Here is an 18,024-nt window from a genome sequence, read left to right as displayed (position 1 = left end):
GGGCACTGGGGGCATATGTGTATCTGGCACTGTGGGGGAATATATGGCACTAGGGGCATATGTGGCACTGGGAGCACAGCCCTAGCAACAAGCATTACCCCATGGTTAGAAGCACAACACCCAGCTCATAAAATCCCTGGCAACAAGCATTACCCCCTAGCAACGAGTATAACACCCAGTGCATTAAACCCCGGGTAACGAGCATGACACCCTGAGCATGAAAACCACTGGCAACGAGCATGACACCCTGAGCATGAAAACCCCTGGCAACGTGCATGAACCAAGATCATGAAACCCCTGGCAACGAGAAGGTAATTTAAAAGTAATTAGAAACCTTACTGTAGGGCTTAATGTATAATGGGCATTGCGGTGTGTGGTATAATGTATCACGGATATTGCGGTGTGTGTCATAATGTGTCACAGGCATTACGGTTGTGGTATACTATATCACGGGCATGTCAGAATCCGTTTGGATCTCCCATTGTGAGAACATGTTAGCAGGGACTGATGTTCATGGTATAATAGCAAGTTTATTAAGCACTGTACAACGGTAAACAATAAATATAAACCAGGAGTAACTAGAGAACTCAAAAAGAAAGGGAAAACTGAGGGGACATAGGATACCAGGAGACTGTGAATACACGGGATGCCAGGATTGCACTATGGTAGCTGGATCACAGGATAGCAACAAGCTGAGGAAATACAGGTTACCTGAGTACTGGGAGAATGCAGGCCAGCTACTCAGTTCTTTAACCATAGGCTGAGAGAATACAGATTACCTGAGTACTGGGAGAATGCAGGCCAGCTACTCAGTTCTTTAACCATAGGCTGAGAGAATACAGGTTACCTGAGTACTGGGAGAATGCAGGCCAGCTACTCAGTTCTTTAACAACAAGCTGAAGGAATACAGGTTACCTGAGTACTGGGAGAATGCAGGCCAGCTACTCAGTTCTTTAACAACAAGCTGAAGGAATACAGGTTACCCGAGTACTGGGAGAATGCCGGTCAGCTGCTCAGTAGTCCATTAACTATGAGCTGAGATATTGCAGCCTCAAAGATAGACTTGATGAACAGGCACAGGAGTGCTTGTGAACAGAGGATAAATAGCAGCTTCCCAGGTGCAAACCACAGCTGCACATAACTAGATAATCAATGCTGCCAGGTCACAGAGTGGGAACTGCTAGACAGACCAGGAGGCAGAGAGTGACACCTAGAGGCAGAAAGGATATATGGCACGGATCATGACAGTACCCTCCTCCTCAAGGGCGGATTCCAGACGCTCCACGAATTATTTCTTCTTCTCTTTCTCCTCTTTGTGGATTTCCCAGTAGGAACAGTAGACTGAAGCTGAAGAAAACCAACAGGTAAGCTGATTGCTGGAGTCTCTAAGTTAGCAACAGGATTCTCGGATGAACCAAGATAGATAGGAACCTTAGATGACCCCGGCTGGGCAGGAACCTCATTTGGGACTGAAGACTGGTAAGACCATGAATTGAATTTCTTAATTACCACTTCACTGAAGGCCACAAGATTGAGAAGAACTGGGTCATTGGTTTCAATTAGTGGACTAACCCATGCCAAGGCTTCTCCTCTGAAGGTCAGGAATAAAAATGTAACTATGTTGGATGGAGTAATTCCGAGGGAAGGATCTGTCTCCATCATGGAAAGATATCGATTAACTAGTGCGAAGTATTGAGTTAAATCTCCATCAAAGTAATCCAAAGATGGAGCGTTGGATGAATTCTGTGAAGTGGAAGCTTGACTTTCTGGAAACGTTGGAGATGGATCATCAGGACACTGAGGAGGGGACAGACTTTCATGAGACTGGTCAGAAATATATGATGATCCTAACCGAACTTTGACTAGAGACTTGGATGGCACTTTTTGGATTTGGTCCTTCCTGGAAGTCCTGGGGGACTGGGCTGTACCCAAATCGTGAGCCAACAAGTTAGTAGTAGGATTAGAACCCAGGACTACAGCAGTGCCTACGTGCCTAGACATATGGCCTGTGTTGTGAAAAGCAAAGGTGCTAGATTCCTCTTCTGAGATTGGCATAATGCTCAGAGCCCCCTCCTGGGGCTGGACTAAGGCAGACGCCCCCACTTCACGGGGCTGGGCTGAGGCAGACGCCCCCACTTCACGGGGCTGGGCTGAGGCAGGAGCCCCCCACTTCACGGGGCTGGGCTGAGGCAGGAGCCCCCCACTTCACGGGGCTGGGCTGAGGCAGGAGCCCCCCACTTCACGGGGCTGGGCTGAGGCAGGAGCCCCCCACTTCACGGGGCTGGGCTGAGGCAAGAGCCCCCCACTTCACGGGGCTGGGCTGAGGCAAGAGCCCCCTCTTCACGGGGCTGGGCAGCGCTCTGAAGGCTCTCTGGCTGGGCAGCGCTCTGAAGGCTCTCTGGCTGGGCAGCGCTCTGAAGGCTCTCTGGCTGGGCAGCGCTCTGAAGGCTCTCTGGCTGGGCAGCGCTCTGAAGGCTCTCTGGCTGGGCAGCGCTCTGAAGGCTCTCTGGCTGGGCAGCGCTCTGAAGGCTCTCTGGCTGTGGACCCTCGGAACCCCCTCCTGGGGCTGGACCCTCGGAACCCCCTCCTGGGGCTGGACCCTCTGAAGAACCCCCTCCTGGGGCTGGACCCTCTGAAGAACCCCCTCCTGGGGCTGGACACTCTGAAGAACCCCCTCCTGGGGCTGGACACTCTGAAGAACCCCCTCCTGGGGCTGGACCCTCTGAAGAACCCCCTCCTGGGGCTGGACCCTCTGAAGAACCCCCTCCTGGGGCTGGACCCTCTGAAGAACCCCCTCCTGGGGCTGGACCCTCTGAAGAACCCCCTCCTGGGGCTGGACCCTCTGAAGAACCCCCTCCTGGGGCTGGACCCTCTGAAGAACCCCCTCCTGGGGCTGGACCCTCTGAAGAACCCCCTCCTGGGGCTGGACACTCTGAAGAACCCCCTCCTGGGGCTGGACATTCTGAATAACCCCCTCCTGGGGCTACAGACTCTGAAACTTTAGGTGGAAGACCAGTTTTGTGACAGATGGTATTTAAAGATTGGAGATGCACTCTGCCCCCATTCCTTGGTTTTCGAATGGGACAAATTAGAATAAAATGTCCTTGACCCTCACAATACAGGCAAAGTTTATTGTCTCTACGATACTGGACTTCTGCTTCTGAGAGGCTAGGTCGAGGGAAACTTGGAACCTGCCTCTTGTCTGTGGAGGAGAGGTGCGCCTAGCATGCCAAGTCCATGGGTCAGAAGAAAACCCCTTTTCTGGGGCTATTTTACTGGGGTCCACCAGTCTCCCCAGGAATTCAGGTAGAATGCATTGAATACTGGATACTAAAGTCTGTAGCTGATCGAACTTACCCTTTAAAATCCCCAGTTGTAAGAAATCTAAAGAAGGTGATGTCCTGGGAGCTGAGGGGTTAACGAGCTGTGAGAAAACTCCCTCAGGCAGACTGCAATTATCTCCCCTGCTGTTTGTTTTTGGCCAGTTCATACTGTCAGAATCCGTTTGGATCTCCCATTGTGAGAACATGTTAGCAGGGACTGATGTTCATGGTTTAATAGCAAGTTTATTAAGCACTGTACAACTAAACAATAAATATAAACCAGGAGTAACTAGAGAACTCAAAAAGAAAGGGAAAACTGAGGGGACATAGGATACCAGGAGACTGAATACACGGGATGCCAGGATTGCACTATGGTAGCTGGATCACAGGATAGCAACAAGCTGAGGAAATACAGGTTACCTGAGTACTGGGAGAATGCAGGCCAGCTACTCAGTTCTTTAACCATAGGCTGAGAGAATACAGATTACCTGAGTACTGGGAGAATGCAGGTCAGCTACTCAGTTCTTTAACCATAGGCTGAGAGAATACAGATTACCTGAGTACTGGGAGAATGCAGGCCAGCTACTCAGTTCTTTAACCATAGGCTGAGAGAATACAGATTACCTGAGTACTGGGAGAATGCAGGCCAGCTACTCAGTTCTTTAACCATAGGCTGAGAGAATACAGATTACCTGAGTACTGGGAGAATGCAGGCCAGCTACTCAGTTCTTTAACCATAGGCTAAGAGAATACAGATTACCTGAGTACTGGGAGAATGCAGGCCAGCTACTCAGTTCTTTAACCATAGGCTGAGAGAATACAGATTACCTGAGTACTGGGAGAATGCAGGCCAGCTACTCAGTTATTTAACCATAGGCTGAGAGAATACAGGTTACCTAAGTACTGGGAGAATGCAGGCCAGCTACTCAGTTATTTAACAACAAGCTGAGGGAATACAGGTTACCTGAGTACTGGGAGAATGCAGGCCAGCTACTCAGTTCTTTAACAACAAGCTGAAGGAATACAGGTAACCTGAGTACTGGGAGAATGCAGGCCAGCTACTCAGTTCTTTAACAACAAGCTGAAGGAATACAGGTTACCTGAGTACTGGGAGAATGCAGGCCAGCTACTCAGTTCTTTAACAACAAGCTGAAGGAATACAGGTTACCTGAGTACTGGGAGAATGCCGGTCAGCTGCTCAGTAGTCCATTAACTATGAGCTGAGATATTGCAGCCTCAAAGATAGACTTGATGAACTGGCACAGGAGTGCTTGTGAACAGAGGATAAATAGCAGCTTCCCAGGTGCAAACCACAGCTGCACATAACTAGATAATCAATGCTGCCAGGTCACAGAGTGGGAACTGCTAGACAGACCAGGAGGCAGAGAGTGACACCTAGAGGCAGAAAGGATATATGGCACGGATCATGACAGGACATTGTGGTATGTGGTATAATGTCTCAGGGGCATTGCAGTGTGTGGCATAATGTATAACGGGCATTGCAGTGTGTGGCATAGGGTATAACGGGCATTGCGGTGTGTCACAGGCATTACGGTGTGTGGTATACTATATCAAGGGCATTGTGGTATGTCGTATAATGTCTCAGGGTCATTGCAGTGTGTGGCATAATGTATCACGGACAATGCGGTGTGTAACATAATGTATCACGGGCTTTTCCTGCAATGCCACGCCCCTGTGTACAAAACCACGCCCATTTCAGCAAGGACATGCCCCTTTTTTGCAGCAGAATCATCGCTTTACTAGTGGCAATTATGGGGGGGGGGGGGGGGAGCCGCCAGAGAATGTTTTGTTTTGGGGTAGAAAAAATTCTAGTTACGCCACTGGCTGGAGCTATCCACCAAGCAGAGTGCTGACAGCCATTCACTGTATGGAAGACTGTGGAGAGAAGGCGCAGGACCGCAGGAGGGACATGTTATGGATTTTTTAAAATTGGTCCCCGTAAAAGGGTGTGTAGGGGCCCCAGTGCATTGATTTCCCCATACCTCCCAACATTACCCTTTCCAGGAGGGACAAGATGCTCTGTTCCTGGACTACTCTCTTAATGTATGACTTCCCTCATCTGTGTTGAACTAGTTCATTGATAACAAAGGTGTTTCACCACAGGTGACGGCAATCTCAAATTAAGAGGGAAATCCAGGAACGGAACATTTTGTCCCTCTTGGAATGGGTCGTGTTGGGAGGTATACAATGCTGGTAAGACGGCCCTGTCCGCAGCACAGCAACTCTTGTGCGTGTCTTGTTGTTGCTGTCAGAATCTCACATAGCCATTGATGGTCTACATGTCATCGTAAGAGAAGTTGCAGTTGCATCCCTACTTTAACTACTGTGCTAAATGCCCTCCCTTTCCAACCATGAGAGCCCCATCCCCCCTGACCCAGCAATAGTAATAACAACCTGGCTTGCAGTGGCGTATAGCCACTCCAGGGTAATAACTAGTCAATGGTTTAACCGTGTGTCTGTGCAGTAGGATCCAGGATTTTGTGCTTGGGTAATGGACTTGTGCTGCAGACGCTGGTTCCAGAGTGACTACACCTGAATGGACATCAGAAACCAGCATGCGATGATGGCAACCATTGGAAACCCGATATTGAATGGAAGAACCATTTCCATTGATTCGGGAACATCGATGGTTGCTGACCATAAGTTTCCGATGTCCATCCCTACGTTGCAGTCACAGGAAGTGTAACAGAGGAAAACTAACACAGAAAACTGCAGTCTCCATATTTCTGAAATGCGCACTGCAATATGGAAGCCATGTGCTGGGCGTCCCTCCGCATGTCAGTGTGAATGATCGTAGCTGTGCTAAATTTAGGTACATTTCGGGCTGACAGTACCAACACAAACATCCTAATGGAGAATACTGCAGTCCCCTTGTTCTGAATGGGAGAGTGAAGTGTAGTGATTGCTGTTGTGCAAATTTGCACAGCGGACGATTATCAAATGACTGCGCATGCGTACAGATCGAAATGCGCAGGCGCAACGCCAAACAACAAAAAAATCCAACTTATTTTATCGCTAGGCAAACGCAGAGTGATTGACAGGAAGAGGACGTTTGTGGGTGGTAACTGGCCGTTTTCTGGGAGTGTCAGGAAAAACGCAGGCGTTCCCGAGTGTTTCAGGGCGGGTGTGTGACGTCAGCTCCGGCCCCGATCAGCCTGTGTGTATCACACTGTAGGAGTAAGTCCTGGGCAGGGGTGTATCTAGGGGTCTGAGCGCCCCTGGCAAAGTAAGGAACTGGCGCCTCTCACCTCCCGCACCTAGGGACACAGAGGGGGGAGTTACAGATAGGCTGAGGTCAGGGACACTGAGGGAGAATAACAGGGAGGGTGCAGGTAGGGACAATGAGTTGGAGGGCTTACAGGGAGGCTGAAGTCAGGGACACTGAGGGGGAATTACGGGGAGGGTACGGGCAGGGACACTGAGGTGGAATTACAGGATGGTGTGGGCAGAGACACTGAGGGGGGGGGGAGTCACAGGGAGGCTGAGGTCAGGGACACTGAGGGGCAATTACAAGGAGGGTGTGGGCAGGGACACTGAGGGGGAATTACAGGAGGGTGTGGGCAGAAACACTGAGGGGGAATTACAGGATGGTGTGGGCAGAGACACTGAGGGGGGGGGGAGTCACAGGGAGGCTGAGGTCAGGGACACTGAGGGGCAATTACAAGGAGGGTGTGGGCAGGGACACTGAGGGGGAATTACAGGAGGGTGTGGGCAGAGACACTGAGGTGGAATTACAGGATGGTGTGGGCAGAGACACTGAGGGGGGGGGAGTCACAGGGAGGCTGAGGTCAGGGACACTGAGGGGCAATTACAAGGAGGGTGCGGGCAGGGACACTGAGGGGGAATTACAGGAGGGTGTGGGCAGAGACACTGAGGGGGAATTACAGGATGGTGTGGGCAGAGACACTGAGGGGGGAGTCACAGGGAGGCTGAGGTCAGGGACACTAAGGGGGAATTACAGGGAGGGTTTGGGTAGGGAAAATGAGCGGGAGGGGCTACAGGGAGGCTGAGGTCAAGGACATTGAGGGAGAATTACAGGGAGGGTGCTGGAATGGACACTGAGAGGGAATTACAGGAGTGTGCGAGCAGGGACACTGAGGGGGGAGTCACAGGGAGGCTGAGGTCAGGAACACTGAGGGAGAATTACAGGGAGGGTGCAGGCGGGGACACTGAGGAATTACGAGGAGGGTGCGGGCATGGACACGGAGATGGAATTACGGGGAGGGTGCAGGCAGGGACACTGAGGAATTACGAGGAGGGTGCGGGCATGGACACGGAGATGGAATTACGGGGAGGGTGCAGGCAGGGAGACTGAGGGAATTACAAGGAGTGTGAAGGCAGGGATACTGAGGGGGAAATACGGTAAGGGTGCGGGTAGGGGCACTGAGAGGGAATTATGGGAAGGGTGCGGGCAGGGACACTGAGAAGGAATTACAGGAGTGTATGGGCAGGGTCACTGAGGGGGCAGTTACAGGTATGGTGCGGGTAGGAACACTGAGGGGGAATTACGGGGAGGGTGTGGACAGGGACACTGAGAGGATATATGCACACATACATACAGTTAAAAAACGCTCTCTAGGTGTGATGACACTACATGTCCCAGCAAATCCAGTTGACAAGGTGTGCTGGGACTTGTAGTCTCAACACAGCTGGACAGACAGTTACTGGTCAAGATACCTCTCCATACTGAGCTCTTTGTAACTTGTGATCCAGACTGCCAGGATAGACCATGCAGTGCAGCTACGGTACCACAGAGAATGTACAGGTCTGGTCACGCTGCACTGCTGACTGGTGCTGATTGTAGTGATTGGTGACAGATCGCGTGACTCGCCCCCTCCCCCCCCCATACCTGGAAGTGCCCCGCTCCCTGGCTATATTCACCATCATTGTGATTGTAGACACAGAGAGTGTCAGAGTGCAATACGCTTCTGAGGGTCCGGCAGTGGATGAGCACTGCTAAGAGATTTACTCAGTGAGAACTACTATGTCATTCTACCCCCTGGCGCGGGTGGCACTGCCATGCGGCGCGCCCTCCTTGGCCAGCGCCCCTGGCAAGTGCCATCCTGGCCAATAGGAAGATACACGCCTGGTCCTGGGCTGCGCACACACTGCCCAGACTGGAAAATCATTCCATGGTGAGTGAGTTGTGGACGGATTTGCAGATGTCCGCTGTCAGGCAAAGTTTTCGCACGGCGTATGCAATGCATTCACACACTTGCACAGGGCGGGTTTTCACTCTCTATGGGCGGCGGCTATCTGATCGCACACCTCTGCAAAAACGCACAGCAGCGATCAGGTCTGAATTAGGCCACTAGTTAGCTCCAAAAAGCTCAGTTTTGTTGCTGGAGAGGAATGGGGTGTACCGGTGGGCCTGTGGCTACGCAGACTGGACACGGCACTTGCAACGCAGGTGCAATTTTTTTGTACATACGAGCGCACAGCTGACAGCAGATACGCACCCCGAAAACAGACATGCCATGCCTGCATTTTTGCAATCACTCCCCATTATCACCTCCAAACGATCGCGTCCTGTCAATCACTTTCCCATGAAATCCTCATTGCTGGAAGGATCGCTCCGTTGCGTGTCCACGGCCATTGCGCACAAACATGAATTAGGCCCTAAGGGCAGTGGGGCAGAACGCTGATGTTCATTCGTTCATCACTGCGACATCGGCGATAAAACTCTGCTCGGGATTCAGCAGTCACCAGGACAGACTCTTATGAGACGCTCTGTCCCAGCGTGACATGATTGGGAATAGTCCTGTAGAGCTGGTATTCCGGCTGGCGGCTTTGCCGGCTGGCGGGATTCTGCCGTCGGTATCCTGACCGCTGAGATCCCAACAGCCGGCAAATTAAACGGATCCCCACTGCTGATGTCGGACGCAGGAGAGCAAAGTATTTTTTTCTACTGTGAATGAGTCTAAAGCGCACCCTGCATACACCCCGACTGTGGCCCTCATTCCGAGTTGATGGCTCGCTAGCTACTTTTAGCAGCCGTGCAAACGCATAGTCGCTGCATAGAGCGCCTGCAAACACATTTTGTGCAGAACAAGACCAGCCCTGTAGTTACTTATTCTGTGCGATGATTGCTGCGACGAAGGTCCCGGAATTGACGTCAGACACCCGCCCAGCAAACCCCCGGCCACGCCTGCGTTTTTCCAAACACTCCCAGATAACGGTCAGTTGACACCCAGAAACTCCCACTTCCTGTCAATCTCCTTGCGGTCGGCTGTGCGAATGGAATCGTCGCTAGAACCCGTGGAAAGCGACAATGCTCTTTGTACCCATACGCCGCGCGTGCACATTGCGGCGTATATGCAGGCGCGGTTTTGCCGGGTTTTTTTAAACGATCGCTGCGCAGCGAACAACGGCAGCTAGCGATCAACTCGGAATGAGGGCCAGTGCCCGTACAGAGTCCAGGGCCATCTTTCCAGAATCCTGGGCAAAGCAATGCACTGGGGCCCCTACTTATCCTCTAGCGGTAGGGGTGGGGGGTGCTCCCAGCGGCAGCTTTGATGTCCTGCGGTCAGTAGGGGGCGTTCTATCTTCCGCTCAGCATGAAGGACCTGGAGCAGTAATTTCTGCTAATTACTCCTTTACTGCACAGATGGTGGGAGGGAGAACACTAAACTGTAGAAGGGGGCATTGCGCTGAATGAAGGGGCCCTGCTACATGACTTCCAGAGTGGTGGTGGTAGGGGGGGGGGGGGGGTTACGCAGGGGAGGGGTGGATAGTGGAGTGGACTTGTGATAGCCGGGCAGCGGCCGGTCCATCAGTCATTTCTAAAAAGCATTCCACACCAGGCCGTTTCATCACATAAGCAAGCAGTTTATTCACAGATCAGACAGGGTTATCACAACAGTAACATTTAACTTCTTTTTCTTCACTCCAGCACAATATTCATATGGGTTACATCAGGTTACATCTCCTTTTATTTGCTTCACTGGCAATAACAGCATTTACAGTGATGTGGCAGCATTACAGTACAGTACATACCAGCGCAGTCTCTGGGAATCAGTAGTGCGGCTTCCGCAAACTGAGATTAATTTCAGTGTGCTCTCCCCCATTCGCTAGGGGCTCTATCTAAACGGGATCTCTCATGGACACGTTACTGGGGGCCTTCCGCCAAACGTGATTTCCTATCACTCACCCAGCTCGTCCTCTCCCGCAGACTCACACCTCCCGTCCTGCTTCTTGGGTACCCCTGAAGGTGAGGATCCCCTTTATTTCTTCCACTGATTGTTCATGCTGTAACTTCTCTCACACTACAAATCTGGATATCTCTTGCTCTTCCTAGCAGCACCTACATGCTGTTCCATAATGCCAGGGACTGTGGAGTTATAGATGCTTGTTCCACAGTCCCCAGACTGCGTTTCTCCTGGACACTAGCCTGTGCCCTCCATCTCAGTCCTCAGCTCACACTGAACTGTCTTGTGCTTTGTTCCTTTTGCTAAAATCCCCCTGCACTTCCTGTCCTAACCCCCTAGATGTGGCAGGGTCTGCCAGAACTGGTTTTGGGGCCATAAAACTCCCCCACTCACTGATAAGAATTAAATGGCTTTTGGAACTTTCCAATATCTCTTGTCTCCTAACATTCCAGTATGCCACAGACTTAATATTCATCATTTTCTGGTGGGAGGGCAGCTTACTTGATTGCAGATATCTCCAGTTCCTGTAAATAGATTTCTTAGCTTTCAATGGGATAAAAACCAGAGAGTCCCACCTTTCAGGAGGCGCTGGAGACACCTTTCAGGAGGTACTGGGGACACCTTTCAGGAGGTACTGAAGACTTGGAGATCAGCTGCTGGAAGGCTGATATCTCTGATTCTGGGCATAGTAGAGACAAGCTGCCAGTGTCCACTGCTTCTGGAGTATACCGTCAGAAAAACTCTACGTCAGACAAAACCCGAGATATCTTGCAGGGGGGGGGGGGGGGAGGGTTACAAATAGGCTGTGGGGAAGGTTAGTGTTAGGTTGTGCCCGGGGGGGGGGGGGGAGAAAGGGTTAGGTTTAGGCTGCAGAAAGGGAGGGTTAGGTTTAGGCTGCGGGAAGGGGGGGGGGGGTAGGTTTAGGCTTCCGGAAAGGAGAGGTATTGTTAGGGGGGCATTGGGGAAAGATAAGTATAAAGGCCCTCATTCCGAGTTGTTCGCTCGGTAAATTTCATCGCATCGCAGCGATTTTCCGCTTAGTGCGCATGCGCAATGTCCGCACTGCGACTGCGCAAAGTAAATTTGCTATGAAGATAGGATTTTTACTCACGGCTTTTTCTTAGCTCCGGCGATCGTAGTGTGATTGACAGGAAATGGGTGTTACTGGGCGGAAACACGGCGTTTTATGGGCGTGTGGATAAAAACGCTACCGTTTCCGGAAAAAACGCGGGAGTGGCTGGAGAAACGGAGTAGTGTCTGGGCGAACGCTGGGTGTGTTTGTGACGTCAAACCAGGAACGACAAGCACTGAACTGATCGCAGATGCCGAGTAAGTCTGAAGCTACTCTGAAACTGCTACGAGGTGTGTAATCGCAATATTGCGAATACATCGTTCGCAATTTTAAGAAGCTAGGATTCACTCCCAGTAGGCGGCGGCTTAGCGTGTGCAATACTGCTAAAATCGCCTTGCGAGCGAACAACTCGGAATGAGGGCCAAAGGACAGAACAAATACATTTATTGTGTTTGTTCTTTCCTTTTTACTCTCAATCCTTTTCTGACAGCTCACTGTGTTTCTATATGTTATGCCTTCTGGCATATGTGTTATTGATATGCACTTTGATACTCCATGCTGTTTGCTGATGTTGTTTCTGTTCTTTACTCATTTGGAACCTGAATGTAACTGTTATTCTGTTGTTGTTCCGTCTGTTGCTCTTTTGTTGCAGTGTCACTTCTGCTGCATCCACAATGATAAATAGTTAAATCAAATAAACACCTCTACAATACCCTGAGGCACGTGTTAGTATGATATGCGCTTAGACTGTTCTTCTTCGTTAGATCTTTCTGTGAATAAGGGATGTTTTCCAAGGGTTGCTTGAGGTTGAGCTACTTGTATTACAGTCCATTCTCAGTACATAGTATATACTATTGTGTATATATAGCCTGGCCCAAAGCGGTTTGCAGCATTAAACTTGTTAAAATAGTGAACAGTGGGGTCTATTTACTAAGCCTTGGATGGAGAAAAAGTAGCTGGAGATAAAGTACCAGCCAATCAGCTCCTAACTGTCATTTTCAAACACAGCCTGTGACATAGCAGTTAGGAGCTGATTGGCTGGTACTTTGGCCCTCATTCCGAGTTGATCGCTCGCTAGCTAGTTTTAGCAGCCGTGCAAACGCATAGTCGCCGCCCACGAGGGAGTGTATTTTTGCTTTGCAAGAGTGCGAACGCCTGTGCAGCCGAGCTCTGCAAAAACATTTTGTGCAGTTTCTGAGTAGGTCTGGACTTACTCAGCCCTTTGCTATCACTTCAGTCTTTTGGTCCCGGAATTGACGTCAGACACCCGCCCTGCAAACGCTTGGACACGCCTGCGTCTTTCCAAACACTCCCAGAAAACGGTCAGTTGACACCCACAAACGCCTTCTTCCTGTCAATCTCCTTGCGATCGCCCGTGTGAATGGATTCTTCGTTAAATCCATCGCTCAGCAACGATCCGCTTTGTACCCGTATGACGCGCCTGCGCATTGCGGTGCATACGCATGCGCAGTTTTGCCGAGTTTTGAGCTGATCGCTGCGCAGCGAAAAACGGCAGCAAGCGATCAACTTGAAATTACCCCCTTTATCTCCAGCGACTTTATCAACAACCACTGCCCTCTCTTCTAAGCAGAGCTGGCCATAGGCATAGGCAAACTAGGCAATTGCCTAGGGCATTTGATATGCCTAGGGGCATCAGCAGCTTCTGCTGATTAAAATGATATGCGGCATGCCTATATTCTGTATGTAGCATTTCATATGCAGATACAGCCACAGTCTCACACAGTATATAGGCATGCTGCATATCAGTTTAATCAGCAGAAGCTGCTTGTGCATCCTAGCCACATAGCAATGCAAATAAGATGCATTTTCATTAAAATAATGTGCCCGACATTAGCATTGAGGCAAGATTTGTGAGGACACATCTGTATCCAAGCAGAGGCAGAGGTCACAGTGTTAGTGGCAGTGTGAGTGTTGTGTTCATGTGAGTGGGTTGGTTGTGCAGTAGTGTTCAGAATATGTGTAAGGAGCATTATGTGTGTCATGTAAAAATGCATTAATAATGTGCAACATATGTGTAAGGGGCACTATGTGTGTCATTATGTGTATACGGGCATTAATAGTGTGCGGCATATGTGTAACAGGGTACTACTGTATGTGTGTCATTATGTGTATAGGGGCACTAATAATTTGCAGAAAATGGACATTACGTGTAAAAGGGTGTGGCCGGAGAGCCCCAGCCACGAGGCAAATGGCCGCCTTGGCACTGAAGGGGTTAGCCCCTAGTGCCCGGCGCCATTTTTAAGGACAATGGGCGCTTGGCGCCAGATTTGAAATGTATTGGGCGCTAGGCGCCGTGTTTAGAAACATGTTTAAAACTGTGTGCTTTTTGTATGTGCCGTGGTCCCGGACCGCTCCGGAGACCACGGCAGGGAGGACAGCCCCCCGGCGTGCTCAGCAGTGTGTGCGCGCCGGGGGAGAGAAGGCAGCCGCTGACCGCCGGAGTCCGGGAGCTCCGCTCCCGGCAGCGATCGGTGAAGCCCCGGGCGCACTGGAGTGTGCGCGCCGGGGAGAAGGGTGAGCGCTGCGGCTGGGAGCTCGGCTCCCGCTGCAGTGCTCTCTGTGAGAGCCGCCGCTGGGGGCCGGGAGCTCTGCTCCCGGCGCCTCAGCCCAGCACGGGTGGCCAGCCGCAGCAGCCGGGACGGACGTCCCGGGCTGCTAGCCGGCGAGGGGGGGTGCGCCGCAGCCCGGCTCCCCGCTGGACGCTTCGGCGAGGCCACAAGTCAGTGCCGCTCAGGGGCGACCGGGCTAGCCGGCTCCCTAGCGGCGTGGGTGAATTAGGATGGTGAGCGCTGGGGTCCGGGAGCTACGCTCCCGGCGCCTCAGCGCTGAAACAAGCCAGAGTCACTGCGGCCGGGACAAGTGTCCCGGGCCGCCGGGCTTCAGTACAGGGGGGTGCGCCGCTGCATGCGGCGAGGCCACAAAGGTAGTGCCACACTGGGGGGACAGGGAGAGCCAGCTCCCTGGACCCCAGTGGCAGGCAGGCAGGCTGGAGGGTGGGGGAAGCCAGCCCCATACCTCCAGCACTGGGAGAGCCCTAGCAGCCAGGCTACAGGGCTAGGGGAGCCAGCACAGACAGTATTCCTCAAAACAGACATTGTTTAAATGTAGAAAGTACAGTGTGTTGTAAGGCACTGCAGTGCCTAGGTATGTGGAGCCTGTGCAGGCTCAGAGTGTATTTAAATGTATAACATGTACAGTGTGATTTAAATGTATAGGGGCACTAATAATTTGCAGAAAATGGACATTACGTGTAAAAGGGTGTGGCCGGAGAGCCCCAGCCACGAGGCAAATGGCCGCCTTGGCACTGAAGGGGTTAGCCCCTAGTGCCCGGCGCCATTTTTAAGGACAATGGGCGCTTGGCGCCAGATTTGAAATGTATTGGGCGCTAGGCGCCGTGTTTAGAAACATGTTTAAAACTGTGTGCTTTTTGTATGTGCCGTGGTCCCGGACCGCTCCGGAGACCACGGCAGGGAGGACAGCCCCCCGGCGCGCTCAGCAGTGTGTGCGCGCCGGGGGAGAGAAGGCAGCCGCTGACCGCCGGAGTCCGGGAGCTCCGCTCCCGGCAGCGGTCGGTGAAGCCCCGGGCGCACTGGAGTGTGCGCGCCGGGGAGAAGGGTGAGCGCTGCGGCTGGGAGCTCGGCTCCCGCTGCAGTGCTCTCTGTGAGAGCCGCCGCTGGGGGCCGGGAGCTCTGCTCCCGGCGCCTCAGCCCAGCACGGGTGGCCAGCCGCAGCAGCCGGGACGGACGTCCCGGGCTGCTAGCCGGCGAGGGGGGGTGCGCCGCAGCCCGGCTCCCCGCTGGACGCTTCGGCGAGGCCACAAGTCAGTGCCGCTCAGGGGCGACCGGGCTAGCCGGCTCCCTAGCGGCGTGGGTGAATTAGGATGGTGAGCGCTGGGGTCCGGGAGCTACGCTCCCGGCGCCTCAGCGCTGAAACAAGCCAGAGTCACTGCGGCCGGGACAAGTGTCCCGGGCCGCCGGGCTTCAGTACAGGGGGGTGCGACGCTGCATGCGGCGAGGCCACAAAGGTAGTGCCACACTGGGGGGACAGGGAGAGCCAGCTCCCTGGACCCCAGTGGCAGGCAGGCAGGCTGGAGGGTGGGGGAAGCCAGCCCCATACCTCCAGCACTGGGAGAGCCCTAGCAGCCAGGCTGCAGGGCTAGGGGAGCCAGCACAGACAGTATTCCTCAAAACAGACATTGTTTAAATGTAGAAAGTACAGTGTGTTGTAAGGCACTGCAGTGCCTAGGTATGTGGAGCCTGTGCAGGCTCAGAGTGTATTTAAATGTATAACATGTACAGTGTGATTTAAATGTAATGTATTTAAAGGTAAATTGCACTTACTTGATTGTGTGTCCCAGGAGGGGGGAATCCATGGCTGTGCAGGCTGATGGATTCTCCCAGACCTTTTCCCCAAAAACGGAATGCTTTCCCATCCAGCCTCACATTTCCAAGGGGCACAGGGAGAAAGAGAAGCAGCTCAGCTATGAAACAAGCTGAGTGGTTTCTTGGAGCTCCATGGAGATCACCCGTAGTGGCCTTGAGACCTGGACCGGGGAGCCAGGCTGCCCAGCTCTGGAGCCCAAATCCAGGCTGCAGCCAGTGGGCTAGGTCCCGGGCAGGTTTCTGGAAGTCAGTTTAGGAGGGAAAACTTTCCCCCAGCCAGACTGAACGGCACCGGGGAGTATCCTGATTCTCCAAGGTGGGAGAGTCAAAGGAGACAGACCACTCCCCACTGTCCATAAGGAACAATGTTAGATGTGCATGTGACCAAGGCATGCACAGCTCATGGGTAAACATTGATTGGTTGTGCACCACAGGGCGGGCTTACCCCCTGTGGTAAGGGGTCTTGGAGAGGGATAAAAGGAGGGCAGTTGGCCCATAGGAGGGTGTATTATTCCATCTTATTCTGCTGAAAACATCTGATTGTATGCTGTTACCCCTAGCAATAGGGAGGAGCCTTTTTAAAGGTTATTTGAGCAATAAACATCTTTGCTTCAAGAAGACTGCTTCATCTTGTGACCAACAGGGTTAGGCCAAACCTAGCCCCGTCCTCCGGCTGTCCAGGGAAGTACCTAGCGTCTCCAAGCTCCGCCTTCCGCCAGCTACCGATAGATGCCTAGCAAGTGGCTAGTGGGGATTCGTCAGCACCACACAGCTGTGGTAAGGCAGTGCGTCGGCACATACAGAGCAGAACCGTGGTTCCAAACGCCACGGCAGGTTAGGAGTTTGGTGGTGGCAGCGAGAACCCGCCCACAGCGCAGTGGGTGGAGTCAGTAACAGGCGGTTACTGACGGTAAGCGGGAATCCCCTATGTGGTCAGGCCTCGTGCGGCTTGACCTTCCAATCTGTGCGCAGTCAGCGGGACGCGAAAGCGGCGAGTGCTTTCGTACGGTACCGTCCTGTCACAGAAATTGGTGGCATAGTGGTGGGATATTCCCAGGCGGCTTTTCATCACCCGATTGGAGAAGCCGAGTTACTCAGGAGAGGAGTAACTGCAGCGCAGGAGAACGCACAAGATGGCGGAATTCAGCGGAATGTCCAAGGATGATCTGGAGATCGTATGCCAGGAGAAGGGAGTGAATATCCCTTTCAACACGTCCAGAAGCGTCATGCAGACGGCGCTCAGGAGCTGGGAGGAGTCCCATCGGGGGGAGGTGGAAAGCACTGACGGCGTCAGCATCGCAGAGGACGGCCCAACAGTGGACCTTCGTAAGGAACCGGTGAGACCCACAAGCCCCACCCTCTCTCACAGCAGCAATGTTTCCCAGCAATCCCTAGCAGGGCCAGGATCCCAACGTCCCAGGGGGGGCGGCACGGATACCCTAGCAGATCGGCTAGCGGAATTGGGGGAAAGGGCAACGGAGCAAGAACGCATGCTTGTCATTCGGATGTGGCATGCGGAGCGGGCACCACAGGCCGTGGTACCCCGGGAGCCGTTGTCAGCTGTTGTACACAGATCAGGACGTATTCAGTTTGCCAAGTTTGCAGACAGTGATGGGGACATTGATGGACATTTGCAAGTTTTTGAAAGGACTTGTAAACTACACGATCTACCCAAGTCAGAGTGGGTGAGACACCTTGTGCCCACTCTGCATGGAGAGGCCTTGGAGGCCTATCGAGGAGTGGCGACGGAGGACTGTGGGAACTACGACGAAGTCGCGAATGCCCTCCTCCAGCGATTCTTCATCACTCCAGAGTCTTACAGGAAGAAGTTCAGAGACTTGCCCAAGAATCCTAGCAGCACCCATGAGCAGTTTGCCACCCAGCTGCGGCAGTACGTGGTGAAGTGGGTGAAGGATTCGGAAGCCACTACATGGGACGCACTGATCGACCTGATCTGCAGGGAGCAGTTCTACCGCAGGTGCGCCCAAGAAGTGAAGGAGTGGGTGCTAGATCGGGAGCCACCCAGCTTAAAAATGGCTGCCCAATTAGCCAACAAA

Source organism: Pseudophryne corroboree, chromosome 9 (assembly GCF_028390025.1).
Source record: "Pseudophryne corroboree isolate aPseCor3 chromosome 9, aPseCor3.hap2, whole genome shotgun sequence".
In the NCBI taxonomy this organism is placed as follows: Eukaryota; Metazoa; Chordata; class Amphibia; order Anura; family Myobatrachidae; genus Pseudophryne; species Pseudophryne corroboree.
Note: the sequence above shows the minus strand (reverse complement) of the source record.